The sequence below is a fragment of the Ambystoma mexicanum genome, chromosome 2p, assembly GCF_040938575.1.
Source record: "Ambystoma mexicanum isolate Mex_15411 chromosome 2p, UKY_AmexF1_1, whole genome shotgun sequence".
NCBI lineage: Eukaryota > Metazoa > Chordata > Amphibia > Caudata > Ambystomatidae > Ambystoma > Ambystoma mexicanum.
Genome location: NC_090923.1, coordinates 1,195,931,953 through 1,195,958,787, shown reverse-complemented (window position 1 = coordinate 1,195,958,787; position 26,835 = coordinate 1,195,931,953). Strand labels below are relative to the sequence as shown.

The 26,835-nt window shown below is 47.5% G+C and overlaps 1 protein-coding gene across 4 annotated transcripts in view; it reads left to right on the top strand.

Moving 5' to 3' along the window:
• Positions 1–26,835, top strand: part of ARHGAP4 (Rho GTPase activating protein 4) — a 593,975-nt gene that overhangs the window by 97,167 nt on the left and 469,973 nt on the right. Inside the window, exon 1 of one of the 4 annotated variants that reach the window (XM_069645410.1) lies at positions 26,418–26,489. The exons of the other annotated variants lie outside the window; for them this stretch is intronic. The gene's annotated coding sequence lies outside the window, so the exon portion shown is untranslated. Of the gene's footprint in view, positions 1–26,417; positions 26,490–26,835 lie in introns of those variants that run through there. 4 annotated transcript variants of the gene reach the window in all.

Sequence of the window (26,835 nt, the reverse complement as noted above, 5' to 3'; positions counted from 1 at the left end):
TCCATATAAACACTTTACAAAAATGTCAAACTATTCCCTTGCTATCAGATATTGGAGACCACATTCTCAGAGTGGAGGGATCCAGTACACCTCACAGTGCCACGTTTTATGACGGAACTCTACTCTCTGAAAGGGGAAGTGACTAGAGTGCCTGATTCAGCAGGCAGGCAGCGGTCTGCGGCACAGTGGGTCGCAACTCGGAAATCTTAAACTGGGGCATATTTCCCCCGATGGGCTAATGTCTACTGCTTACACATATCGGAGGCAGCATTTCATGATATAAGGAAGTGAAATAAATCAATAGATGGGCGACCACCCTGTTCTCTTATTTTGGGTGAGGCGAAGGAGCAAGTTAAAATGCTCTCTGGTCTCTCTTGTGATGAAGTAAGTGGAGCGGCAGTGCCAATGGCAATGTCCATCTCTGGGTTATGGGAAGTTTCCAAAAAGCGATTGCCCTCAAATTCCACTTGAAAAGGAGCAAGCATTTTGGCTATACCTTGGAGGATAAGGTTCACAAGTTATCAAATGCCAACACGCATCCGGATAGGCTCCACAACAAGGAAAGACCCTTCTATAGCAGTCATCCGGATCACAAAGGCAGCCTAAAGTCCATAACCTAACCAGGAGCAAGTTTGGGCAAAAGGCGAGGCCGATGGGTTCACAAAGGTAAGCGGAAAGTCACCTCCTAAGTCTTGAATTCCCTTGTTGGGCAGGTGAGACTTTCCCACTTTTAGATTTGTCTGTGAACCATATGGCCAGCTGGGTCGGACCCAAGTCCTCCTGGGCGAAGTGTGCCAGGGAGGGACCGAGAAACCCCTGGGTTCCCGGCCAAGGTCAGTGCAATGGGTGACTCCCCCCCCACCTCCCAGGTTATGGGGCCATCTAGGAGACAACAAATGGGCCACACTGTGAGGCAGTGATCATGGTGGGCTCCCACCCGGGCATGGGGGCTCCAGGTATACTGTTTCCGGGCGTGGTGCCACGTGCAGTGATATTGTGTGGCTCCATGTGGTGAACGGGCCCCCCAGAAGAAAAGGAACTGTGGGGTCCAGGCCCCAACTGTCATAAGGGGGCAGAAACCCCCCATCCTATACCACAAATACCCCACCAATTAAGGTACTGAAGAGATGGCTGACTGCAGTGGTCGGCACTATGTGACATTGTGTAATGTGTTTGTTAGTGTTGTTTTATATGTGTATAGTTATGTGCACGCACATAGTTATAGGTAAAGGGTATTGTAGTGTTTTGGTGGTTTGGGTAAGGAGGCATGTGTTTAGTGGGTGAAAGGGACACAAGGGATTAGGGCCCCAGCATGAGGGTAAGCAGAGTGGCACCCTGCCTGAGGATGTCTATGGGGTGGGACCACCCACGGATGCAATCCTCTGGCCTCGCACTCCTGTGGGTGGTGTAAGGAACTTATGGTGGCAATAGTACAGACAACCACAAGTGATCACAGTTCAAGGGTGTTTATTAAACGGTATATGCCGATTGGGAAAATGCCTGATTGAAGCCTAAATTGAAGATGGGAGCAAGCTACAACCATCAAATAATAAGGCAGTCCTTGTGGCATCTTGTCAAATAAAAGGGCCTATACTAAGAAAAACCTATTGCCAATCCTTACGCTAAATGAGTGTGGGATAAGGGTAAAGAAGAAAAGAAGTGTTTACAAAAAATAAGTCAGGATGCGGTAGTCTGGTCTCCCTTCCCCACGTTTTGAGCACGGGATAAGGTAGGACTCTTGAGCACATCACCCGCTCGAGCTTTCCCAGCACAAGCTAACAGTTCCGCTCTCAACTTATCAGGGCCTTCAGTGGTTAAGTCTCTTTTTCTACTAAAAAGTCTCTTGCCTCCGAGGACCTGATGTGTTCCCAAAATATTAAACATACATTACCTTTCTGCTTGGACGTTGGGTGATGTCTTTTCACCCTTGGATCCCCCTCTTCTGGGCTCAGATCCTCAAGAAGTTCTCGGCAATATCAGGCCCTTCGGCAGTCAAGCTTTTCGCTTCTGTGGGTCTGATGGGCTCCAAAATATTCAACAAAAGGCTAACAAAAATTCCAAAGTTCTTCTCCGCTTGTGTTTGGGTGATAACTCTTCACCCCTGGGTCCCCCTCGTCCTGACCCTGTGAACCCGGCAGAGCCTCCCTCCACCGGGTTCACTATGGCTTTCAACACAATCTCATCTGGGACATCTATTTCACAAATCTTAATGTCTTTTTAAACCGTTCACTGTGGACATCCCTGCATCGGGTTCACTCTTGTCAACTTTACGATGCGGGATTCGCTTCCCTTAGCATCACAATCATCTGTCGGTCAAAGGCTTTCGACTGTACAGATGATTTTACTAAATCCCTGTATGATCACTTTGACCCCCTTTCTCGCCTTTCTCCCAAGGCCTTCTGGAACTGGTAGTTTCAACAACAGGGTAATCACCCAGAGTTTCCTGAGTGAGCACCCACGTGGTGCTTCACTCTTCTATAGCTGGCTTTTCCCTTCAGTATCAACAGTTCTTTGTACTTTTTTTAATTAGCCGCCTGCTACTTTCGTTCAACACAGTTTGGTTTCTTATCGACTCTCCCCTTGACTCACCGGCTGTGATGAACTGCTTGGCTTTTGTCACTGGATTGAAGGCCGGTACCATGGTGGCAAGCGTCTCCCCTCAGCTTGGTTATCAGCAGAGGAGGGCCTATTGTACCGTTGACACCTGCTCCAACACATGCTGGCTGTTGTTCATGGTTTGACGATTACTTCTGTGGAAGTTTCACGGGCCTGGCTAGGAAAGGGCAAGGCCGCTTCTCTCCTTGCCACCCTCTCAGTTTGCGCTGTCTTTCTCCTCCTCTTGATCTGCCATGCTGAGTTAGCTCTCTCATCATGCGGTCTGCCTTGCTCGTATTGTGCTCTCATGCTCCACCTTTTATTCCTGTGGGGGGAAGGAAAAAGGCTGCCCGGAGTGTGTGATTCTGGTCAGTTGCCTGACTTTGCCTGACCCTGGCATTGGGACATGTCAGGTAAATGGCTTTGGTGTTTGTCTGTTGTCTTTCGTGATGTGTCAAAGTGTTTGTGTCGGATGGGGGGTGGGGTTGTCATGAGGAATGATATGGTTTGCCCTAGGAGTTTCGTTAAATTCGGCAGAAGCGGGGGTGTGGGAAATAATCATAGGGACGGGAAGAAGAACCACTGGGAGTATTTTGGTAGAAAAGCACTGGGAAACAGCGATTCTGGGGTTTGAGGTTTTCGAATTTAACTGGGTTTGGGTTCGAAGGGGATTCACATAGGGAAGGTTCTTGAAGAGGAAGGGAGATCTACTTGGTACAGCCCATCAAATCCTCAAGGACCTCGCCTTCCTCGTCTCTTTCTTCGGTAAAATACTGCGCCTCACCTGGAGTATTCCCCCAAGAACAACTATGCGTTCCCCTACCAAGGTGATCCTTCCCCACTTGTCTACCACGAGGGTTGGGATAAGAGAGGGCCAGTTCGTCTCTGGCCACCTAAATAAGGGATTCCCGGGATCTACTCTGGAGAATACCCTGAGGTTTCTCACAGTGGTCACAAGTGTAGGGCAGGGGTCTGGTCCGGCGGTCTCACTCAATGGGTCTCCCTGTGACCCCTATAAGGAAGGGTGGTCGGACTGTGCAGATCTCTTTAGAAAGAACTAACTCAAGCCAGGTGGAATCTATTAGGATAGAAATGTTTCATATAAAAGGTTTAAGTGTTTTTATAAAGAAAGAGGTTTCCCCATCGGGATCCCTAAAAAAATAAAATTAAAATAAAATAAAAAATAATACTCTTCGAAAGAATACGGGAAGAACTCTGGGAGTAGCCCATCTCCTGTTAACAGTGATTTTATTTGACAGCTGCAGCACCCCTGCCCATCCGGCGCGCCTTCTGGGTGGGGGTGGTGGTTCCTATTTGGACCGCCCCTCATCTGGGGTAAAGGAGGGGCCCGGTAACTGTGGGCTACAAGCATCAGAAAATGTAAGGTGCTCATTAAATAAAAGTTATGAACTTGGCAGTGAAGAAGACAGAGCAGTATGGGATGCCTGGGGGCTGGATTGGTTACCCTCAACCGTGTGTATTTGTAAACCTTTATTCTCCCAGTATTTTTTGGGGGAAATGGAGTTTGTTTGAGTTCTGTTTACTTACTAAAGACCGATAATTGAACAGTATTGTCCTTCAGTCTTTCAGATAGCAAGTGAGATGGAGATGCGTGAATATATAAGTGGGTTTCGTTCCGTGGATGAATTGTTATTTATATCATTAAAAATATGTCCTTATCCTTTAAAGTATATGCGTCATTGTGGAATTTAAATTAGGGGTCATTTCTTTGTTTCAGTGTGTGTTAATCCGAAACTGCCTAAATCCCAGTTTTGTGAGATGGGTAACGAGACTGGGATACGTGAAGGCTTTTACGCCTTCCATTCACATCACGCCCCATTTTCAATCATTTTTATGGCGGGAGGGGAGGGGTAGAATGCAACTTGCATTTCTACCACTCTCTTCCTCTCAGCCATATAAATACTCCGAGCATGTGTACCGGCGTGAGTTTTCATGCCGACGTAAATGCCGTGTATTTCTATGGAGTCCACTGGATTCATGTGCCAGCAAAAAGCAGGCAGTTCCCGTAGGGATCCATTGTAAAGGCCGCCTGCCATCTCCGAATTACGGGCTCATATAAAATTAGCTCCATAGTGTTTTGTATGTATCATAGGGTATGTGTGTGGGTGTATGGATGTGTGTACCTTAGTGGAGAGGTTTTGTGACATCATTTTGTTGTGGATTTAGCAAAGACCAAATGCTCTGTCCAGTTATGCTTTATTTCTGCAACAAGATCTAGAAGGCCCTCCTGATGCACTGCCCCCATAAACCATGACAGAAGGAGGCCCTCTCGCAAAATTCCAAGTTATAAGCTACTAGCCAGGCATAAAGTCACTTGCCCTCATTTGTGAATTCCAGTTGCCCACATGCACATGGCATACCATTTCTTACTTGCCAAGGGTGGCATCCTAAGGGCTACTGGTGAGTGCACATTTTGAATCCTGTGTAATATGCACCAGCAGTCCTTCCTTGCTTTATTCTCAAAGCTTCAAATCGAATAGTATTCAAGAATGACCGAACAGTGCAGACCTTTATGAATAAATCTGCCACAGGCAAGTTCTAATGTTTGCATAAAATAAGCTCGAGAAGTAATGTTCAGACATGCTTTCCTAGTCCAGTTTTATTCGTATGGGGTAGATGGTGCGCGAAACATAAGCCTCACTTTGAAAATTAGCGTTGCGAAATGTCATTCAGCTCCTCGTGATGGTCCCCAAACAAACAAACAAATACACATGGAATACTCCACAGGGAATGTATGTGTATTTCTGTCCAGTGCCATGCATCTACGGTGGGGAGGATACAGGGAATGTTTGTGTATTTCTGTCCAGTGCCATGCATCTACGGTGGGGAGGATACAGGGAATGTTTGTGTATTTCTGTCCAGTGCTATGCATCTACGGTGGGGAGGATACAGGGAATGTTTGTGTATTTCTGTCCAGTGCTATGCATCTACGGTGGGGAGGATACAGGGAATGCGTGTGTATTCCTGTCCAGTGCTATGCATCTACCGGCTGGATACAGGGAATGTGTGTGTATTCCTGTCCAGTGCTATGCATCTACGGTGGGGAGGATACAGGGGATGTTTGTGTATTCCTGTCCAGTGCTATGCATCTACGGTGGGGAGGATACAGGGGATGTTTGTGTATTCCTGTCCAGGGCTATGCATCTACGGTGGGGAGGATACAGGGGATGTTTGTGTATTCCTGTCCAGTGCTATGCATCTACGGTGGGGAGGATACAGGGAATGTTTGTGTATTCCTGTTCAGTGCTATGCATCTACGGTGGGGAGGATACAGGGGATGTTTGTATATTCCTGTCCAGTGCTATGCATCTACGGTGCAGAGGATACAGGGAATGTGTGTGTATTTCTGTCCAGTGCTATGCATCTACGGTGGGGAGGATGCAGGGAATGTGTGTGTATTCCTGTCCAGTGCTATGCATCTACGGTGGGGAGGATACAGGGAATGTTTGTGTATTCCTGTTCAGTGCTATGCATCTACGGTGGGGAGGATACAGGGGATGTTTGTATATTCCTGTCCAGTGCTATGCATCTACGGTGCAGAGGATACAGGGAATGTGTGTGTATTTCTGTCCAGTGCTATGCATCTACGGTGGGGAGGATGCAGGGAATGTGTGTGTATTCCTGTCCAGTGCTATGCATCTACGGTGGGGAGGATACAGGGAATGTTTGTGTATTCCTGTTCAGTGCTATGCATCTACGGTGGGGAGGATACAGGGAATGTTTGTGTATTCCTGTCCAGTGCTATGCATCTACGGTGCAGAGGATACAGGGAATGTGTGTGTATTTCTGTCCAGTGCTATGCATCTACGGTGGGGAGGATGCAGGGAATGTGTGTGTATTCCTGTCCAGTGCTATGCATCTACGGTGGGGAGGATACAGGGAATGTGTGTGTATTCCTGTCCAGTGCGATGCAGCTACGTGGTAGGGGGTACGTCTAGCTGATGCCTGGTTGTATTCCTTAGCTACATTATGTGTATGTGTATGTGTGTTTGAGATATCTGGGAGAGAGTTTCTATTTGCGTCTCTAAGGGGAAGGATACAACCTTAAAGGTTAACAGCACTTTGCCAGGGCTTCAGCTTCAAAGGTGTGAATGGAGGCGTTAATTAGGCAGCAATTGTTTTGAGAACACGTGCCATGTGTTTTTTATAGGGAATTTTATGTTACTAGGATCTGTTCCATGCACTGCTGCCATTTGCATGGTCTCCAGGCGCTTTATTTTCAATATCGATATAGGGTTTGACAATATCGTTAACATCGAGATATATATAATATACTACAATTTTTTTTATTTTATTTACATTTTGCTATTTACACAGCTATGTGTATTCTCAAACAGGAAGAGGAACCCTGTATTTGCACTTTATTTTGATCAATGTCTTATAATTAAAAGTGTTTGTGACAGCTCGCATGTAGTTGGCGGCTTTCAACTGAGCATTTAAGCCCTATAAGAAATATTGAAATATAGATTGTATATAAAATATCAAGATATGACTTTTGGTCCATATCGCCCACCCTACCTTATTCACATTGGTGACACGCGCATTTTCGGGAAAGGCTGAACAATAGCGTAAAGATGCGTTGTCCAGCCCCCTTGCATACATTAGTAATGTATGATAGACTTCCGTAACCACATGGTTGCTGGGAGCGTATTTTACTGAGACGGGTGTTTAAGGGCCTGTCTCAGTGAAATGACTACAAAAAAGCACGTTTGGGGGATGGAAATGCTAGTGAGACAGCCGTGGTTTAAATAGTGGCTGTCACACTTAAAAAGAAAATCATGACTGGGTCAGAAATGACCCGGTCATGATTTGAGCCTCCCACTGCACTGGTTTTAAAAGGCCCTGGGGGAGGCCCCTCCTTTCTGGGCATTGTAAAGCACATCCCCTATATGAATTCGGGATGTGCTTTGAAATGCTTAAACACCCCCTTATTTGCACAAATGTGCAAAAAGGGGGAAAAGGCCTTCTGAATGAGCGCATTCAAGAGGCACGTTCAGATGCTCTTTGTGAATTGGGCTGATAACTTGGGGCCTCTCCTCACTTGCAGCAAAAACAATTTAGTGAATCAGGCCTATATTGTGTGTCTGTGTTGGCCAGTGACCGAGTATTTTGGTTCCGTTAAATAAAAGCTGTGTGTGAGTGGCTGGTTTGTGTTTGTATGTGGTGAGTGAAGTGGAGAGATATTGAGTTAAAAACGTTGGGGTTGGAACTCTTGCCTAAGTGGCGCTTGATATGGCAATTGCCATCTGTTAAGGGTATACCCAAGTAAGCACGCAAACACTGCTGGAAACAGTTCGATGTTAAAGCTGGTTGATTTTAATGGTTGTTCAAGGGGGTACAGTAGCTGCCCTGGTTTGACACACACACTTGGATACATTTGTATGTCAAGAAAAGCCAACACGTGTTTCAACCATGGGTCTTTGTCAAGGCGTGGATGAGCATTTGTATGTTTGCTAAAACCTATATAGAGAGCATATTTATTTATAAAGGTACTAGGTGAACCGTGCCTTCTTGTCTGTTATTGCTTATTACCTGGTACCTTTTTATCACCCTGCTCCCCTCTTAAGAAGATAGCCTTGACAGCTCTACAGGGTTTATCCCGGGGATAGTCTGGGATATACAGAGAAGCCAAACCTAGCTGTGGACTGATCTTCCTGAATCCTAAACCTGGGGGACACTTCTACTAATCCTGTGGTTTAAGGGAGAAATTGAATTCCTGCTGGAGTTTGAGATTTAGGAGCTCTGCTTTGGAGATTAGGAAAAAGCAGAATAATTGCGGGATTGCAGAGTGCAATGAGATGCTTGGACCTCTTTTACAAAAGAAACCGAAAAGTGTAAATGTTATGTCATATGGCACTTGTAAAGTGCCTACTGCCATTGATATGGCCTCATAACGCTTTGGGGTTGAATGCCCTTTGGAAGACCGTAGTCAGAGATCTAAGTGGTGCAGAAAAGAGTTCTAAAACGCATGTGTGCCTTTTTGCCAGTAGGAAGGGAGTGGCTAGGCCCCTAGCTGTAATCCATAGTTATCTGGTGAAAAAATTGTTGCCGTGACAGATTGTTGGTGGAGTGTGATATTCAGAAGGATCAGATTATGTGAACGGCTGTTCGGAATTTTATTTCGTGGTTCTCAGCAGTATTCTACTGATGTGTTATGCGGCAGCTGGTTGAGATTTTGCTGATGTAAATAGGAAATGTCCTGCAAATGTGAAGGAGGACGGAACTTGCATTGTGGAGGTGGTTTATACTTCAGCTAGGAAGTCTCATTTCTTTAATGGTGTTGGGGTTTTGCAGATGCTTGTGTTTAAAATAAGCTTCCTTGCATTTCTGGCCTGTGTCCTGCATACTCAAGTGGAAACGTTTTAAGAGTTGGGTTGTAGAATTAACACAACTCTTTCCCCAGAAATATTGCAATCCAGCCTTCAGCTTTGCATACTAGATCAAGTCATTTGGTAAGGTATGTCTTGATGTGTACTTCTTTTTGGAAATAGAGTGGATAATGAGCTCCTTGGTCCAGGTGTTTGGTTAGTAGATTGAAGTGGGGATGGCCATCTGGAGGAAGGGTGAAGGCTTCCGGGTACGTGAGGAATCACGGATGAAAAGGCTCCAATGATTCAGTCAGAGCTTTCCCTCTGGTCCTGGAGGAGATATAAATGATGGTGGGGGTGGCAGCGAGCAGTGGCTGTGGGTGGGTTCATGGAGAAGGAAATGCTGAAGTGGATACAACGTGGGCTCTGGGTAGGTTTAGAACAGGTTGTCCTTGCTAGGGATCAGCAGGTTAAGGGTATGTCTTTTTGTTGGTGAGGCAACTATGTTTCTTTGCCCTAAGACTTCAATGTTCTGAATGAAGGTGCAGGGCATTGGCATTTCTGTCTATCTGAACCCAATCCTTTTTTTCAATCTTGTCGTCATTGCTGATAAAGCCAAAGAGTTGGACATCGGTGTCTGCAGAGGTTGTTGAAGGCAGAGCAAGAGCCATGTAGGTGGTATGGTAAAGGAGTTGGAGAGGCTATGCTGGATTAGCAAGCTTTCAGGGAGAGAGGGAAGTGTGTTGTAATTGATGATGGAAATAAGTGAGGGATTTGTAGATGAAGATCAGCGTACCAGTCCTGGCTCTAGGCCTCTTTCTGAGTATTCAATTCTAGCAGGACCATCTAAACTACCACTGGGTTGCAGGCTTCAGTGAAGCAGAGGATGCCTAGTTTCTCGGCCATGAGGTTGCTGTTGACATGAAGTTGTGTGTCTGCTGCAGACGGGGCACTGAGTAGCATATATTGGAGTGGATTATGGGGGATAGTTTTTTTGGTTTGTTAAAGAGATGACCGGAGTATAGCATGTTAACTTCGGAGGGAGCAACAGGCCATTAGGTAAGGTGGCATGTTGACCGCGAACAGTCTTGCGGGCATACTGGGAGTAGGCAGGTTTGTCTGGGGTTGCATTGAGTGGGGTGCGCTCTTTGGGGGTGGGATAAGTGTTGGAGGATTGGAGTTGAAAAGCATGAACAGCGTGGTCGCTGTGTGGACAAGATGATATGGTGTCAAGACCAAAACTCGTTTTTATTTTTAACCTCTGTAGGTAATTGGTTATTTATAACTCGCTTAATACCCCGAGGTTTCAGACTGGGGATCGAACCTGTGTTGCTCCACGTCGTCTTGCTTCCCAGGCGAGCGTGTTTCCCCTGAGCTATCCGCCCGGGTCACATTGAGAGTTTCAGAAATAATGGTAGGAACGAATGATGTCTTTTTGAAAAGGTGTTACAGTTCCTGGAATGTAAACCTTGCTAAAAATATAGGAAACTGTCCAATAATGGGAAAGGGGGCAGAGGAGACACATTTTTTAAAAATTAATTTAGGGAACTCCATCGTTTTTGCAAAGGAGTGAGAGCTCCAAATATTAAATAGAGCATTTATTTCCAGAAATGTGTACTTAATGTTGCGAAGGGGTCAACTGGGTTCAGTAAAGAGGCTTTGGGCTCAACGCAAGGAAAGGCAGGAGATGCGGGGGGGTTGGGAAGGAGACTTCCAACCTCCCCCCGAATAAAACTAAATAGTAAAGACAAAGGTAAGGGTTTCAACATTTTCAAAAAAAATCTGTTTTTTAAGTGGGACACAAATAAACCATACTTATTTCAAGACCACTGTAAGCATTGAAAGTTGACCTTTATGGGGGACAGCTTTCAACAGAATGTCTAGAGGAAAATGACCTTCCAACCAACGATATAGACGTGGAACTGGTTGGCACATTGTGAGTGTGTCTAGAGAGTAATTTGCGAAGGCTGTGCTGTTCAGGCCAAGTGAGTACTAACCACCAGGTGGAGGCAGACCAAGGAGGCAGTTGAGGTCCTTGGTGTGCTCAGGCAGTGCTTTAAGGACCGTATGTCCAGGTGGACTATTGCTTTGAACCGAGTACAAAGTGTCTGGGCGGGGAGAAATAGGTTTGGTACTAGGTGACCATCCTGAGAAGCATTCCCAATTGTTTTGTTATGTTAAGTTGTCTTATACCGTGTACCGTTAACATTGGTATGGTGTGCAGGCGCTTTCGTGGTTCTGCAAGAAAGTGAGTTGGGTAGATTAGTGAGGGAAGAGGTAGTAGGATAGAGTTTGGGCATTTCTGTTGGTGCTTGTAGAACCAGGACGAACTGGGGTCTTGTGCGAGTCTGGTTTGTAGGTATGTTTGTATTTTGTGCCCTGAGGTTGTTGTGTCTGGAAGGGCAAAGTGCAGTGTTTTGGATGTTTGTTTGCAGCAGTTAATTTTATGGTGGATGTGTGGATTGTGTGTTTGTGTAATTACGCTGATCTGTTGGATCGTGTAAGGTAATTGTGGGGTATGGCACAGAAGACAAACAACTTATGTGTTTGATCACGTGTTTAAGTTCTAGATACGAGTCGCGTATAGGACGTTGTGTGGGTTGACGCGTTATACGTCCGAAGTGGTAAATGGAGTTAAATTGCCATCCATAGACGGGAATGGTTTGCTGGGTTTATTGGGTGTGAGGTGCCATCTGCCGGATCGTTACTGCTAGTTTTAGAGCTGAAAATCATAACATTTAAGGTAAGAGGTTCTGCGGTAAATTGTAGAGTTAGGAGGGACACTAGAGGACTTCAGATCAAGACAGGATCTACAGTTGGAAGTGTTGAATTATGTTTTTAGATGCGTATTGAGACTAGCGGTTCTTGTATGAAGTTGAGAAGTTGAACAAACAAGGAAAGGCAAACGGCTCCGTTGAGTTATCCGGAACCGATGAATGCTTACTCCGTGGAAGTTAAATCAGCAGTTTAGTGTACATTTTGACATGCAGTGGTTTCATGCAAATAAAGAACTAAGAAGATTACACAATAAACATCTAGTGTTTATTTTATTATAGGAAATTCTATTGCATAATCCTGATGAAGGAGTTTATCCGAAACCCATAGAATTGAAAAAAATCAACGCAGAAGACTGAACTGCTGTGTTCAAATTCAGTGGGAGTCTAAAAAATGAGTGCACAAAACTTCAAAATTATATTTGCATATAGATGAATGGAGTTTTTTGCAACCTTTTTTTTAGCAATTATGACAGATTGGCTTAATTTAATGTTTGATACAAAGAGACACATTGTTTTGAAGTGTGAAGAAATTGAAATAACTACCACACTTAATTGTTTATAATTTACGTTAATTGAATTACCTATAACTATTTGAGACCTTAATAGCTTATATATGTGATTCTTTTTTTTTTATAACTCTGTTTATTGAGTTTGAACAACACAACATAGAAAAACAAACATGGATCATCGGCATACATAGGATAAAGGCAGCATAGCATTAATAACAGTTAGAAGAGGCCCATAAGGCCGAGGACCGTAAGACAATAACAAAACAAGGCAGGTAGCCAATGCTAACAGTGGTATTGATCCATCCCCACCAGCGGATTTCTGTGAGCATCTAGCCATTTACCCCATATTTTTTCAAATTTACGGGGGCAGCCCCGTGCATTATAAATCCGGGGCTCTGAAGCTGCGCACCTGTCCAGCTCGTTACTCCAACGGTTCAGACACAGTGGGTCGGCAGATCCCCAATTAGCTGCAATAAGTCTTTTGCCTGCCCCCAACGCAATTGCCAGAAATATTTTCTCATATTTTGACAGGTCTACTTCACTCCAGATGCCTAAGAGTACCATTTTGGGATCCCTGGGGATTGGTGTTGCCAGGGCGGCAGAGATGGTACTAATACTGTCCTCCCAGAAGGCCTGTAACACCGACAGTCCCATATCATATGGTAGGTTCATTTTTGCATCGAACGCATGTCCCGTCTTCTAGTCCACCCCATCTGGCCATTACAGCATGTGAGTGGTATGAGCGATGGAGGATTCTCAACTGTATTAGCCTAAGCTTGGATTCTATACCAATTTCTCTAGGAGACATTAATGCATCAACCCAATCTTCAGGTTCAAGGTGACCTACGTCTCTTTCCCACTTTGCTTTGAGCCCGTCTAGCTGTGTAGCCCCGAAGGAGTTAAGGGCCTGGTAAAGAGTGGAGGTGACCTTAGAGGAGATGCGTTGCGGGAGGATATTGGTCTCGATGGGAGAGCAGGGGGGTATGATTGTCGTGTCAGGGAATTGGGTGCGGATAGCGTGGGCTAGTTGTGCGTGCCGAAACCGGTCAATGGGTGCCAGGTTGAATTGTTCTCGGATGGTCTCAAAGCCCAGGAGGCGACCGCCTTGTATCACCTGTGCTAGTGTGTGTATTCCTTTTGCATGCCAGTGACCAAAGGAGCCCATTCTCACTATTTCCGGGAGGAGCGCATTGTGCCATATGGGTTGTGATAGCGTTGGCTGTCCTTTCCAGCCGATTAGTTTGTGTGCGTCTCGCCAGGCGCGACGTATATGGTGGGTCATTTTGGGCAGCGCTGGGAGTTGGTCATGGGTGGCGTACAGGATTTGCAGCGGTGTTAACGGGGCCATGATCTTCAGTTCGATACGGATGTGTGGCAATGTGGGGTCCGCGTGAATCCAGTCGTTTACCACTCCTATCTGTGTCACAAGGTAATAAGTGCGTATGCAGGGTAAACCGATGCCTCCCTCCCATACTGATCTCTGGAGCGTATCAAGGGCGATCCGGGATTGTTTCCCGCCCCATAGCAGTGTGCGTAGGTACTTGTCAATGAGTGCGAAGGTTTCTCGGGGGATGAGGAATGGGGCGTTCTGAAGAACATACAAAAGCCTGGGGAGGGTCATCACTTTGAATAGCGCGGCTCTACCCATTAGCGATAGGGGAAGGGATTGCCAATGGGTGGTGTCTCTGGTGAACCGCTCAATTACTGGTTGTAGATTAAGTCGGGGATACTCCTCGAGCGTCGGGTCAAGCCGTATACCCAGGTATTTAAATTCCTTAATAGTGACATGGTATGGGCAGGTCTCCGGGATCGCAGACTCACCCCCCTGAATCGGGAAGAATATGGTTTTGGCCTCATTAACCTTTAGGCCCGCAAAATTCTGATATTCCCTGAGAATGAGGGAGACAGCCGGGCATGAGATGCACGGGTTACTGAGGTATATGAGAAGGTCATCCGCATAGAGCGAAAGGCGGTCTTCTCCCCCTTCCGGCCAAACGAAACTGGTTCAGTTGGTATCGGCTCTAAGCTCAATTGCTAGCGGTTCAATGGCCAGGAGGAAGAGGAGTGGGGATAGCGGGCACCCCTGCCTCGTGCCCCTACCCAAGGGAAATGATTTGGAAGACCTGCCATTCACCCTCACCGTAGCCTCCGGGGATGCATAAAGAAGTTTTACCCATGATATAAATGTCTGCCCCAGGTTCATCCTAGCCATGATCGCCCACAGAGCTTCCCATCCCACAGAGTCAAACGCCTTTTCAAAGTCCACCGCCAGGAGGGCGAGTGGGGCTGGTATTTCTTTCGCTCTGCTCAGCGCCAATTGGACTCTACGTAAATTCATTCGAGTTGATTTATTGGGCATGAATCCACATTGGTCCGGGTGGACGAGGGTCTCAATCACCTGCAGTAGTCTGTTGGCAAGTGTTCTGGCGAGGACCTTGGCCTCGCCGTTGATCAAGGATATCGGGCGGTAGGAGGCACATTCCTCTGGGGATTTTCCAGGCTTGTGTATGAATACTAGGCATGCCTTCCTGAGGTCTGGGGGGAGTGCTCCCAGCTCTCTTCTGCGTAGGAACATACGGTGCATGTGGGTAGATAGTGAGCCACCGAGGCATTTCCACGTTTCCGTTGGGAACCCGTTGGGGCCCGGAGTTTTCCCAGATTGGAGCTGTGGCAGCGCCTCTTGCACCTCGGTGTCGGTGATGTCAGCATTCAGGAGATCTGATTGGTGCTGTGGGAGTATTGGAATCTCGATTCGGTCGAGGTAGCGTGAGGGTTCAACTGGCGGGTTCTCAGTGGGTGGGGTGTAGAGATTTTTGTAGTAGTCGGCGAATGCCTTGACAATGTCAGAGTCTTCTGTCAGCAGTGTTCCATCTGGAGATCTAATGGCCCGTACATGTCCCCTGCCCTGTTTGCGTCTCTCTAACCAGGCCAGAGTCTTGTTAGCTTTGTTGCCCCGTTCATATATTTGGCTTCCGACTAATTGGTGGGCAGTTCGTGCATTGTCTAGAGAAAGGTTGCTAAGGGAGTCTTGCGCCGTGAGCATTGCCTCTTTTGCTTCTTGGGTGCCGTGTACTAGGACTTGCCGTTCGCACTCCAGGACTCGTGCTTCTGCTTCTCTGACCTTCTGGACTTGACGTTGTTGATAGGCGGAAACCGCTGAGATAGCTTCCCCCCCGGAGGACCGTCTTGTACGCACCCAGATTGAGATCGGGCAGTCCACGGAGCCTTCATTGAGTTCGAAATATTCCGTTGTCTTTTTTTCAAGCTCCTCAGCGATTTCAGGGAGGCGGAGATGGTATGCGTTTAGGCGCCAGTTACGGTCTGGGTGGCGGCAGGAGTTTTTCATGGTTAGGAGGAGCGGAGAGTGGTCCGAAATACCTCTTGCAAGGAATACAGCATCGAGAAGCCTGTGATTTATGTTGCGGGGGATAAAGGCATAATCGATCCTGGAGAACGATTTGTGAACGGCCGAGTAAAAGGAAAAGCCAGCCTCGTTGTTATGAAGCGAACGCCATGTGTCCGTCAGTCCCAAGGCCTCGGCGAACGCGGCGAGTGGTGTGGAGGTGCGGCGGGTTCCAGATCTCCTATAGGATCTATCGACTGTGGTGTCCATTACTTCATTAAAGTCCCCCCCAATCACCCAAGTATCGGCCTCTTCTTCCAGGAGCAAGCTCTGTAGTTCGGAGAGTAGTTCTTTCGCCAGCGTGGGGGGGGGCATATATTGCTGCCAGGCCCCATTTCTCGCCCCAGATATCCGCTAGCAACAGTACATATCGGCCTTGGGGGTCGGTCCTGATCTTCCTTACCTGGAGAGGAACTCGTTTGTGAACGAGTATCATCGTGCCCTGGCACCTTTCGTGAATCCGGCATGGTAGGTATGCGAATAATTGGATCTTTTGAAAAAATTGGCATTTGTGCCCATCAAGTGTGCTTTCATTTAGGAGGGCAATGTCTGGCGAGTGTCGGTTTAGGTACTGGAGCACCAATCTTCGCTTTATGCTGGAGCCGAGGCCATTGACGTTCCAGGACAGTATGGTTACCTTGTTGGAATTCTATCTATCTGCGTGAATCTTCTTGTTGGGACATCTGGAAGGATCAGCGGCAATTGCGCTTTTTCTGGGGACATATGGCGGTTTCCTTCCAAGGGAGACATCCGAGGGTTGCCTCACATTGAGGTGCCTGCTGACTGGCTGAAAATGGCGTCCACGGTCCTGGCCAAAGACAGTGTATGCTTTCCTTGCCTACGTTTGTCGGCTTCAAGCCTTCTTGTCCCATGGTTCCTTAGGTCCCCAAAACGCCCCCCACCCTGTACTCCCCCCCCCCCCGTCCCCACCCCCACTGGGAGCACCTGTCGCCCAAACATTAAACTCATAACTTGGTAAACTTCCTCGGGATAACCCTGACTGCGATAACGCCCGCACCGCATTAGGAGCGGCGGCCGCTAGGTGAGCGCTTCCATGTTAATAAGTTGCAGATTAGTCCCCCCCACTGCATGGGCCTTACCCCTTTTCCGCGGGGGTCCCCGTCATGTCGTTGTCTGCATTGGCCGGAGATCGAGGGGGCGAGAGCCGCTCAGGCCTGGGCCTCTGTGTGGGTGGGCCCGATGGTGTGCGCCTCGTTCTGGAATCCGTGAGAACTTGGGTTTCCAGCCAGTCCCATGCTTCTTTGGGAGTGTAAAATAGATGAGTGGTGCCCTCATAGTGGACTTCGAGCGATGCCGGGAAAAATAAAGCATATTTGATAGAAAGCGACTGAAGTTTCTTCTTGACCGAGTCAAAAGATTGGCGGGCCTTTTGGACTTCCTTGGTGTAGTCGAGGTAGAACCCGACCCTATAGCCGTTGTATGTAATCGAGCCGGAGGCCCTTGCCATTTGTAGGATCGCAGCTCGATCATGGTAGTTCAGCAGGCGTGCGATTATTGTTCTAGGCGGGGCGCCCGGGGGGAGGTGGGCCGGTGGGGACTCTGTGCGCCCTTTCTATGGTGAAGAATTTGGATAGTTTTTTGGGGGCGAAGACATGAGTTAGCCAATCCTCCAGGAACAGTTCAGCGCTGGGGTCTTTCTCCTTCTCCTGTATTCCGAGGATCCTGAGGTTATTGCGCCGTGCTCTCCCTTTGCTGTCCTCAGCACGGTATTCCAGTTGGGCAATTTTTTGGGTGATCGCGGCCAGTTGTTGCTTCAAGCGGTGCACTGTGTCTTCTGTGTCCGACACTCTCTGTTCCGCCTCACCAACCCTGGCCGATAGATTGCGGAGGTCTTGGCGTATAAGGGACACCTCGGTGGATATGCCACCTATTTTAAGTTCCAGTGATGTCCTCGATTCCCCAATCGCTCTCATGAGGTCCGTCAAGGAAATTGGGGGGTCCTGAGGCTCGTCGCCGGCCCCTTCGTCTTCTGGGGGCTGAGGTGCGCGGCGTGGAGGGGCCTCCACGGTGTAGAGGTCCATTTTGCTTTGCAGTGTTTGTCGCCTGGTCTTTTCCTTCCCCATGTCGCGGTTGATCAGTCCTGTGCAGTGTGGGCGCAGCCGCTTCAAGTGTTCACCCAAGGGGCGGATGTAGGGTTTGGAAAAGGGCTAGCGTATGCCAAGCGGGTGTGCCCAAGCAGCGCAGGGGCCCGTTGTGTGTCTGTGTGCTGGCTGCGCCTTAATATAGTTCGTTGGCAGCCTATCTCTGGTCCACAGGGGAGCACAGCCCCCGGTTCTCCTTGTCCTGCTGCAGCTCGACTCCGGTGCCGCTGTCCTGCTGATTGGGGGGAGTGGCGAAAAGACAGGCAGCGTAGGCCCGAGCAGCAGGTAGTCAGTTGTGCGGGCCTTCGAGCCGCAGAGCCTCACCCGCTCACCTCGCCCGACAGGCCAGGAGAAGCGCCTTGAGGAGTCGCCCACTGCCAGTGTCGGGTCGACGGAGGAGATCGCCGTGGGTGTCCAGCGGTATCTGTAGGGCGCCAGTTCTTGGAGTCGGGTTGTCTCTGTATGCCTTCTCTAGGAGGGTTCCCTGCGCACGCCGTCGTGGAGGGGGCGGGCGCTGCGTCAGGGCCTCAGCGGCCGCGCCTCGTCCGTCTGCCGACTTCGGGGAGGATCTTGCGTCGCCTACTCCAATTTTCTTCGGGGTTGCGGGCACTGGTTCTCTACTGCATCCGCTACTCACGGGGCACAGCCGGGGTGGAAATAGTACACTTTAACGGGAGTTCTTGCAGGATAATTGTAGCGGCCGCCGGGAGCCGAGGCAATTAGGTCCGCATGCGTTGGGCGCGCATGCGCAGTCCATATATGTGATTATTGATTTTGATATGACATTGTATACTAAATTAAATCTAAGGCTGATTATAAGCCGTCAAGAGTGTGTTTGGAAGCTCCATCCTACTTATGGGGCATTGTGTTGCTTGTGTATGCTGGAGAAGAGTCGGGAGAGTGGAGGGCTAGTATTTGGTGCGCTGATTTAGTTTTTAGGTGAGGTTCCAACAAATATGGCAAATTGGCACACCAAAGCTATTAAGATGAGTCTTCGGTGTAATTGTGGTTGAAGAGCAGAAGAACTGGGCATTTTTATCATAAGGTAGTTGGCACAGAAGCACTGCAACGGGGATATTACCTTCTTGTCATCTCAGCCAATTTATTCTCAAGTATAATAGGCTTGTGTATTCAGACCTCACACTGCTGGCATTTTATTCTGGCATATCCCCCCTAAACAGACCGTTCTTCATAACCATTTGAAGATGGTCACACTGAAGGCAGGGGTGGACTCGCCTATAAGGAACTCAGGAAATGTACTGGTAGGCCTCCGCACTCTGGGTCTCTTTTGTGTGGGATTTCCACATTTTGCTCATAGGAAAAAGGTTGGGCTTCCTAAAAATGTGTAATATGGGGCCACTTTGTAATTTTTTTCCAGGGCCATTTTGGTTCCCAGTTCATCCCTCCCTGAAGGACCCTATTAGTAGTTTTCTTCCGTTTCAGTGCTCTCAGTAGCTGTATGGAGGCATGCGTGCAGAGCAACACGCAGCCCTTTTGCGTTGCCAACCACCAGAGGAAGATCCCACCCTTAGATACACACGTGTGGGTGATCTGTGTCTGGCACCCATCAGCGTGGTTCCTAATATGGGAAAATGTGCATATTTTCTGTATCTGTGTGTATTCTGGGCTTGACTCTCTTAATAAAACAGGTATGCTGTGTGGTGTGTAGGTGAGCATGACCGGTGCATTTATTCTATTGCATAAAGGTAACCCGTGCTCTAGTAGGGTCACTTAACACCTGAAGGTTTGGGGGGGGGGGGAGAAATATCTGTTTACGTAGATTGGTTTGAGGTTATTGGAGACCTGGAAGATGGGGTCTAAGGGCATGGTGAGAGATATTGGGGCAGAGAGAGCAAAGAACAAATGCCACATTATGAGGGTGCAGTGGATCCTAGAAAAAAATGAGTTGGCACTGGAAGGTGGGACAAATGCAGTTCACAGGGATAGGGGAGAAGGGCACTTGGACAAGAGAGTGAAAGGCACTGTATGGGAGGGGTGCTTTATTTTTATTTTGTTATAATCTATTTCTGTGTTAATCTGCATTAACCCCTGTGTGTTTAAGTGCTGATTGAACGTGTGAAGTGCATCCTTAAGAGCACGAGTGTTTAAAATGTGAGCCATCCAGTTTTGGTTTAGTCAAGGCGTTGTCTGATGGCTGCTTCATAGCTACTTCGGGGATCGGAAGGAGAGATGGGCTGGGGTGGAGTAAATAAGGAGAGCAAATTAATAGTATGTAACATGGGTGGGACTATACAGGGAGCATCAGAAGGGCACTGTAGTGAGGGTGGGGAAGAAAGCTGTACTGTCGGGGAGATAAGTGCCAGGGGAATGGACTGGATAGAAGTATAAATAGGGGTACGCAGTGAGAGTATGTGCCCAGCATGAGGGAAGCCCGTTATTGTACGAAATTACAGAGGGCAAAATATCTGAAGCCCAAACCCTATTTGATATATATATATATATATATATATGGGTAAAGTTAGTAAAAATGTATAGGGGTGGGGTGGCTGTGGGGGAGTCTCCTCCCACATATATATATGCAGACAAATGGGGAAATAAAAAAAAATTTTTAAAAAAGACTTTTGGGACTCAGACTTTTGGATTTGGTCATTTCACGTAGATCCGGGAAGGCTGCATTTAACTTCCATGGCCCCCACTCCAGTGATTTTCGTGGCTCATCTATGCCAGTGGTACCTGCTTCACGCCAGAAAAAGCAAATCGGGGCTGTAAAAACATGATTGCCATTTCCGGTCAGAGGAGCGTCTTTTAAGACTACTGAAAAGTGTCCTTTGCTGGGACACTATGGCAAAGTTTGCTGACACAGCCCCACTTTGGCTGATTGTGTCTGTCTGTAACTCAGTTCGATCCAGTGAGGAAGGCGGCATGAAGGTCATCTGAGCAGTCTGAATTTCCTTTCAAGCATCTTCGATGTGAACTGCCACTACCTCTATATCTGTGCCCCTGAAAGCATATGGCTGAGGGGCCAAGCCACGCCCTCTTCTTAGGAGAATGAGCAGGAAGCAGGAGTCACTGGTATGGTAACCCAGTGGCAAGGGAAACAAAGGCAGAAAGCCAAGCCCTTCCTCCATGCGGACAGCTTTAGATCCACTGTTCAAGCAGCGGTCCTATCCCACCTGGATGATGGCAATGTTCTACTCTAAGGCCACCCGTCATCCTCCCTTGTGCCCCTGAGAAGTGTCCTACAAGCGGCTGCATGGTACATCAAGGGTCTATGCAGGTTGATGCAGATACGACCACATCACCGCAGCCCTCATCGACCTTTACTGGCTCCCACTGCATGCACGAATCACCTTCAAGTATTGCCGCATCATCTATAAGGCAGTCGCCCTCGAGTCACCCAGGTACTTCACAGAGGAACTCTGCATCTCCGGCGGACAGTGCACCACCAGAAGCCAGGACACGTGCAGACCTGAAATCCGCTGCTGCAAAAAGGAACGGACCTGAAAACCAGCCTTCTCTGCCTACACCCCAAGACTATGGAACCTCCTCCCTGTCAGCATCAGACTCGCCCCCACGCTCCTACAATTTAGAAAAATAACTCCACACCTACCTTTTCCGGGAATCTCTCTTCCTCTTTCCCCTCACGCCACATGACTCGCTAGAGACCGTCTGCCACTCTCCTCCCTACCACCCGGTACAGCTGTACCCCTCCTCTATGCCTCTCTGTATTCTACCACCGCTGTATCTCTGGTTTGTTGTTACCTCTGAAAAGCGCTGCCTTTATGCATCATTACTGTTCTGTAAAGCGCTCCATTGCTTCTTGAAGCTAGGTCAGCGCTCAATAAATAGCAGAAGAAGAATAATAATAGACCAAAAGGGGGCTGGTGGACACGAAGTTGAGCAGGCTTTGTCCCCTGTGGAATGCCCTGATTGGAAGGTGGTCCTTCAACCGGTATCTTCAGAGGCCCCATTGGGCCTCTAAATAGTGGATGCACTGGGGGGAGCAGTCTTTCACTGTGTAACCCCCCTGCTGCAAGGAAAACGTTGTCCCACCCACCACACCCTAACATCATTTCTATTGCATGTTTTCTAATGTGTTTATGTATTGTCGCAGGCAGTTACTCAGGTGATCGAGCAGTGCCAAAACTAGCCTCCTGGCGGATGACAAGAATGACCAGGAGTAAGTAGCCCTGTGTTAGCCTAACACAGCGTGTGTGGCAAGGTCGAATAAAGAGGTGCATTTGATTATCAGCTTCCAGCCTTGGCTGGTGGAAAAGAAAGCATAACTGCGCTCCCCACAGTCCAACAGCTTAGGCTGTCAAAGTGATTCGTCATGAAAGGTGCTGACAATCTTTTTTATAAAAAATGTAATGTGTTTTTGAAGATTATGGTTGTAAATATTTAATGAACTGCAGCCTTGTTTTGCCACAATAAGTAGAGTTGGTGTGGCCCCAGTTATTCGTACAAAGTAAGCTGAAGTATAATTGTTGGATATGTTAGGGGGAGGGGGCAAACAGTACCCGACTGCCTATGTTAATATCGCTGCTGAAAGAGTTCTGAGAAACGAAATGTAGCGAGTACACCGAGACGCTCTCCGCGCTCAGAAACCGTTATCTGTCTGTTGCATCAACTTCCCCTTTAAGCCTTTCACAGTTTGAGAGTGCAAGCTCAGTGTGTCCGGAAAAAGAGGTGTTTTCTGCATACTTTATCTGTGTAGCTGGCAAACACAAGAACATGAACACGAACACAGAAACAAACGTGTGTGGCTTCCTGTTGTGTTTTAGAAGGCCTTTGCTATCAGTGTGGGAGTGCGGGATTCAGTTTGAATCGTGGTGGGCAGCGCTGCTGAACATCATCGAAAAAACACGTTCCACCGTTTTATAATGTATCACAGCAAAAATGTATTCACCATTATATATCACTTGAAATTGTCCCAATCCACTGTATTCTATCATCTGCTTTTGCTAGTTACCTCGCTACAGTTCTGTGCTCTAAAAAGGTCTCCAGTCTTGTTTTTTCGGTGCCATGTGTTAATATCGCCACATTTTTTGCGGCGATATTAAGTTATGGAACCTATGGGGTACACCCCTGCAACCCCTGCATTATTTTTAAAGGAGCGAGGGACACCCCTGCTCCCAAAAACTCCAAAAATTATCCCCCCCAACAATATCGCCTATGGCCGTTCCAGACGACCATATATATGGCGATATTTTTGGTGGGGATAATATGTAGTGATACCGTTTTTTCTTGGAGTTATGGTATCTGTAGTCCTAAATTTAAAATGGACTCACTACAAATCTCAGAATTACAAGTAAAAGCCAGACTGGATGGCTTTTTTTCACACATGGAACTGGGAAACTTGCAAACCCTGGTCAGTTTTTAGGGACTTCCTCCTGATTGTTGTATTGTCTTGTTCGAAGGCTGGTCGCCCTACCGTAGTTTCTGGTGTTGATACTGCTTTGATAGCTCCTGATAGTTTGCCCCCGAACATTGCAATTACATTGCTCCGCAAACATTGCAATCACAGAGAGTCTGTTCCAAGATCATCTATCTTATTGAGCACGACAGAGAATGCTGATATTTTGCCCCACATATGATCGAAAATATCACTCGGTTTAGGAACCGAATTCTTCCACAGTCTTCGAAGCGGAACTACTGTTTTAATCTTCCTTTGAGTCATAGATGTTGTATTCTGAAGATTGTAAGAAGATATAACAGTTTGAGCGGGGACTGCGCACCCAGCATTCTCAATCATTGCCAGTAGAACTTAAATCCGAGTTAGGTCCAGTGGCAGAAGCTCCACAAACACGGATTCCAATGAAGTAAGATTACAAAGCTTCCAATTAGTGTAACTAGGAGCAGGAGGCGAACGCGGGCCGGAGTTAGCCTCAAACGTTTGTGGAGAGATGGATAGCAGTTGTGAAAGCTGGTAGTGAGTGGAGCCATTAAACCCACTGTCCTTCCCTCTGAGCCCAGGAGGCTGGATCGATATTTGAACTTCATTTTGCCCATTACATGCATTCCCAATTCAGAGGCTATTTAGTTTCACAAAAATGCTAACCCTTGGCGGCATGGGGCCTCTAAAAGCTGAGCCAGCAGTTGAGCCTGTAGCTTCACCCTAGGGGGTCTATTGATGCATCTTTGTCCTCTGCCATTGTACTATTATTGGCTGCTGCTGCTGCAATAACGTTAATTTTTTCATTGTAAATAAATACACTGCTGTCCGAGGTGAGACATTTGACAGGCTCTTGCTGTTGGAGCCACAGTCTGGGTCTCACATCATTGTGATGCCTTCTGCTTCAAAATGGAAAGGCCTAAGCCCTCCCGGGCCTAGCCTGGTGCCTCCCATGCGGACAGTCGACATGTAATTGACTTGAAGAGCTGCCAGAGACCCGCTCATCCCCCCGCACCACTGATTGTTTGGCGTGTCTACTCCGGATAATAAGCGTCTTGAAGGCACAGGGCAAACACTCATATGCCCAGCGCGGGATTAGATCCTGTGGAGGCCCCTAGGCAGTCAAAATGTCTGGGCCTCCCCTCGCAAATGATCTCCTAATACGCTTTTAATTTTCTGCAATGCTTTTATTTTGATCCGTTGTCGCGGGGGCCCTAAAAGGAGTGGGACCCTTAGGCCGGTGCCTACTTGGCCTAATGGATCATCCGGCACTGCATACGACTGCCAAGCTACTCCGATTCATGGCTTTATTCTCTCAGCATCGTTGGTAGCTCCGTTTAATGGCACTGGTAGCCCCGGCTATCTTTTTCTTTCTTTCTTTTTACACTTTATTTCGGCTGGAACCATAAAAGCACATCATAAAACCACCATGTGAAGCACCCCATTTATACCAAAGTTGTAGAAATCATCCAAACACTTCATCATGACACACAAAAACCCTGAGGCTGCCAACTCGTGAATCAATAAATCTGTACAACGTGACATATCGATACTAGTTTAATTCCAAATGATAGAAAGTGCATCCTCTCATCAACATTGCATGAGGCTAATACAGGTTACGACGCATTTTATTTAGAATGCACTTCTAACGTAGATTTAGCAACGGCAAACATAACACATTTTTTTTTGGAGGGTTGTCCCCACTCAAACCCCAGTTTCCCACCCATAAAAATCCACTCCAACAGTTTCCCCACAATATTTAACCGTTTGCCCCACATACGTTTTCGTTATGGTTTGTCGTAAACGTTTCGGTATATGTGTATGTCTTCATAACATTTTCGTTATAAAGACTGGATACCGCTAATACAATATAAAAACATGTGAAATGTGAAAGAGTCAGATCTCCTAAACGTCACTGATAATACATGCCCTACACTTGGCAGTTACTGCCCACAGGGTGGCAAAATCACCAATAGCTAAACGCCTGCAGTACCTCTGCTCTTTCGGCCCAGGCTGTGTAGTACGCAGAAGGGCATGGCAGAAATAATCAACAAACTAGCAGTAGATTTACAGCGGGCCAAAGCCTTAAGATGATGAATGGCCTATTTCCACAAGAGGGGCTTAAGAAAATGCGACCAAGTTCAATGTGAAGGCGGTATAAAAAGAGAGTGTGCTGGATTCTCACTATAAAGCTGACATACAGGGCACAGAGCCGAACTGCTCCTGCCGCATGCAAACGGCCATTCGTACATATTCCTTTTGATTCGCGAGCCCTGTGCAGACGGGTATGAGACTTCAGTGGATTGGCTAGGGCCACAGGTGCTACTTAGCCCTTACACCCAGGGAAGGAATTGGGTTCGGAAATTGTCTTGCTGGAGCGCTGTTCTGTGTAGACTGGAGGCCCAAACAGACATGTTTGATAAATTGGTGGTTATTCTTAGGTTCCATTAATGTTTGTTTTTTTGCAAAGCAGCCTGCATCAGGCTCAGACAGGCAGGTAGGGCAGTAGGCCATGGCCGAACCAAAAACACAAAATGCTGGTGTGGGCCCGTTTTTATTTTTTTTTTTTGGGACACTTTGGGCCAGTTTGATAAGTTAATTCACTCAACGATTAGTAGATTTGATCAGTGTTGCTAAAGAAATATACTTTAAAATGCACCATATGTATCACACTTTATCAAAAAACTCCCCCCTGGTTACTATTCAAACAGTCTATCACAAAAGGAATGAAAAGACGTTTGCAACGGTGGGCCACTTTTCCATTGGTGCCTGAGACCATTTTATGGCCCAGTCCGACCTCGGCCTGCATCCTATATTCAGGGCACCCACATTATTCAACACCAAGCTCCGCCCCTCTGTCACTGACTTCCAGCCCTCGCGCGTGCAGTGCAGGGCGGGTGGGAGAGAGAGCAGGGGAAGCTCCCCAGTAAATTTTGTTAATTTCCTGCACTGCTTAACCCCCCCTCCTCCCCAGACACGCTCACCCCCACACACCACCCCTCTAAATGTATGAAGTATTGCCAGCGCCTGGAGTGCTATGCATATGTGTAGTTTGGCCAGGCAGAACGGTCATTCCGCAGCCTCTTGGATGTGGAGTGTAATTTTAGTTTAATTGGGGGGCGCCACAGGCCTCTCGCCGGTCTGAACCCCCTCCTCCCCCCCTCTTATTCAAACACAGGAAGTTCCTGCGCCCCGGCACAAGTAACACCCAGGATCCGGTCCAAGTACGGAGCCCCTGTAGTGGATAAAATGCGGCGCTTTCTAAGAGACGTACCCTTGAGCGCTGAACAATGGTGCATTCAAGCAACCGGCGTCAGCCTGCAGCGTGAAGTTGAACGCGCTGGGACCACGTGATGCATCATTAGACGCTGGGCTAGTTAATGAGTGCTTACACTGGATTATCGGATAGCTGCGTTTTGTGAGTATCCCCTTTGATGTCAACATTATATGATTTTTGCACATGTTCTATTAAAACACATTTGTAGGGCTGGGTCAGCGAGCATTCTCACTGACAGTGCCTTTAATGTGTCGAATGGAAGAGCTTTCATCAATGCATACCTATTTTTTGTGGATGGGGAAGAACATTCTGCTGGGATGACAAACTGTGGCATAAACTACAAGTGCACTTGCCATGCGTTGCTCCACATAGATGGTGTTTTCATGTAATTTATTTGGGTGTTTTGCAATGCATGGCGTTACATGCCACCTTGCGGCCACTTCAAAGCGCTTTGCCTTGTGGATGGTGTTGTGGTGGGATGGTGGGA